The sequence below is a fragment of the Ctenocephalides felis genome, unplaced genomic scaffold (genome assembly GCF_003426905.1).
Source record: "Ctenocephalides felis isolate EL2017-DRISC unplaced genomic scaffold, ASM342690v1 CF-g0.4_SCAFFOLD_00845, whole genome shotgun sequence".
NCBI classification, from domain to species: domain Eukaryota; kingdom Metazoa; phylum Arthropoda; class Insecta; order Siphonaptera; family Pulicidae; genus Ctenocephalides; species Ctenocephalides felis.
In genome coordinates this window covers 23,329,602-23,333,008 of record NW_020536999.1, presented here as the reverse complement: position 1 = coordinate 23,333,008, position 3,407 = coordinate 23,329,602, and positions in this window count along the sequence as shown.

Sequence of the window (3,407 nt, the reverse complement as noted above, 5' to 3'; positions counted from 1 at the left end):
AAATAAGTCTATAAATCTATTTCCGAATCTTGAAATTTTTAAAAATAAAATATGAATCACTCTAAAAATTGATACATTTCACAAATGAGAATCTTGTGGCATTCTTATAAGAATCTCATTGACATCGTATGCAATCATTCATAAATAAATACATTGATTTCTAATTGATTTTGCCGACTATTTACTCATATTAGGAAGTTCACCATTGCTAAATTGCCTTAAGCCAAAATGCCACTCACAACTAGTCCGTAAATTCATTTTACAGACAAATAAAAATCATCTAGTAGCAAATATTTTACTTTTTACGCAATTTCCAACTTTTCTCGTAACCAAAAAAAGAGAAAATCGTCGAATCCGAACCGACGAGCGTATTCGCATATAATGTTTCATAGTTAGAGAAAAGTGAGTGAGTCCTCTTCCTCCTCCTCTGCCGTCGCGATATTTTACATTATTAAAAACTTCACAAACCTTTTCGTAATAAAAACTATTACAAAGTTTCGGTCGTATAATGCACATAATAATTTTTTCCGCCGGGTCAGGAAGCAGCAGGAATTATATATTTCGGATGAGAGGACGAAGAGGACGAAAATTGCATGCAAATGCTCTTTTTACTGTAATTTAAATTCTGTTCTTGGCTAAAGAGATGTTTTTTCAGTTCAAAAAGACCTTTTTCAATTATAAATGTTGGTCAACTGCATAATTTTTTATGCTTTTCATGGAATGTGTGTAAACCGGACACAGTTTTTGTGATTTACTTTTTTTGGGAGAATAGGAAATCGTGTTGTTGTCGGCGATGACTAATTTACATTTTTGGCACGTTAAAATTTTTAAAATAATTAGTGAAACTATGCGCCTGTTTCTATTTATTCCAACCATAAACAACTGAATCAATTTATATAGACAATTGATAAGTTGTCATATAACATTAGATGAAAGTTTAATTTTTTTTTTATTTTTATGTAGTAGTATGTAGTTTCAACATACACATTACACTGATATAAGGTCTATAAATTTCAATTACTTATTTTGTGTCTAACATTCTGAAAAGTATGGAATTCCTGGATATTTATATTCCTATTTCCTAAAATTATAATAAAACTAGTGGTGTATGGCATCGTGCCATAAGGCAAATTGCTGGGACTTCCCGTACCAAAAATTATTTTTTTTAAAAAAGTTTAATTTTTTTTTAACTTTGAAATAATTAGATTTTTGAGAAATTTTAAATTTTTGAAAAAAAAATTAATTTTTGGAAAATAACTTTTGCCAAAAAATTTTGTTTTTTTATTATGAAATATTTTGGAAATTTTGAACATTTTTCCATTGCATTTGAAAAGCAATCGCACTGTTTCACCATAAAATATCTGATAATTCGATGTGCATATGTCTAATGATCATTTTTGACCGCCAAATGGCGTTTTTTTTACTTTTTTACTAAATCTCCACAACCGCTAGACCTGCTTTCTTAGAAATTTAATCAGTTCTTCATCTTGTCACTACCAGTGAAAAGTTGTTTTTAATATTACTGTTCTCTTATAAACTATAACTTACCCTACGGGAAGTTAAAAAATAAAAATAATCAAAACTTTAATAATAAAATTCATAATTTTGTAGTAATAAAATTCATAATTTTGTAATAATAAAACGCTAATAGTACTAAAAATATCAATTATAAATCTAATTTAAATTCTTAAAAATAAAATATGAATCACTCTTACGTTCGACAAATGAGAATCTTATGGTATTCTAATAAGAATCTCATTAGCACTTTGAAAATATGCATGCATTGCCATGGAGCAAACATTGTACGTATATTGCTAAAGTCTCTTGAAATTATTAGATGTTTTGAACAGGATACCTAACTTCCAAACTTTCCATTTTTAAAATAAAAAAATGTTTCAAATCCAGTTTTTCAAATATGTCACAAAATCTTCACAGAATTTTGTCAAAATTTTGCAAAGGAATTAAGTTCATCCAATTATTTTTTTTTCACAATAATGTACCACTAGTTGTTTCCTCAGCTGCACTTTTTAACTTCCCGTAGGGTAAGTTATTGTAATGGGCCGAAAATCGGAATTGAAAATTTTTACATTTCTCGACGTTTTGAAGGTTTCTGAACATTTTGGCATACCTCAGAAAAAATGGATGTGTGTGTGTGTGTGTGTGTGTGTGTGTGTGTGTGTGTGTGTATGTATGTATGGATACAAATTTTCGCCCACGTTTTCGGGCGTACGGATCAACCGATTTGAATGGTTTAAAAAACATTAGATTCCTATTAATAAGGAGAAGAGCTGATTAGTTTTTGGCAAAGACAGGTCCAGCAGTTACGGAGATAAGGAGCAAAGAGTGCAGAAAATAGAAATCGAGTTTTTGAGAGAACGGAGCATCCGATTTGAATGATGTCAAAAACATTCAATTAGTAATGATTGGGAAAAGGGGTTATTAGTTTTTCGCAAAGGCAGGCCCAGCCATTTCGGAGATACAGAGCTAAATGTACAAAAAATGGCAGTTTTTGAGAGAACTAAGCGTCCGATTCAATTGATTCAAAGAACTTTCTGCTTGTCTTAACAAAATAATTGATTTTGGAAAAAAAAAATTTGTACCATTTTTTTTTTTTTTTTTTTTTTTTTTTTTAATTTTTTGTATATCGAAAATAATTCAGATTATATTTTTAATTCTGACTATAGTTCTAATATACTTTAAACAAATAATTTCAACTCTGCAATTCAGTTTATATAATTCTTATAAATATTAGACAATGTTACAATATTTATAATAATCTATTTGAAAACATTCAATATTCCTCGAACATTTCGTTACGGTACGGGAAGTTCCAGCAATTTGCCTTAAGGCACGATGCCACCTACCCCGCTAGTTCCATTTTAAGCAGGAACAGAGGTAGCTTAATAGAATTTAAAATTTTGGGAGTACCAAGATGAGTTTTATTGTTTACTAAATTTCGTTTTATGGTGTCTAGAAAATCACAAAAAAATGTCACTTGGAAGATTATATCGAGCATTAGCATGTGTGTCATTATGTCGTTGTTTGGTTCCGTTTTCACCCCTGTAGACATCAGCTGATACCTAAACAACAAAACACAGATCGGCGGAACGCGTCCCTTTTTAGGAACGTTCCGGGGATAGGGCGACGAGACGAAAGGGCAGGTACGAATTAGACCAAAAAATAATTATTAATTTTTTAATAGTATACCTAAACATATCCTCTGTATCTTGATCTTTGAATTGTTTAAATTCTCTACTTATCTAGGTTGTCATGAACTATATTCTCACTTCAACCAATGGCATTTCAATTTTCCAATATTGGTTTCATCCATTTCTTTCGGGCAATAGAATTCCTTGCTGTCTCACCCTTTTTACTCATTTTTGAGGAGACCATTTTATTTCTATATT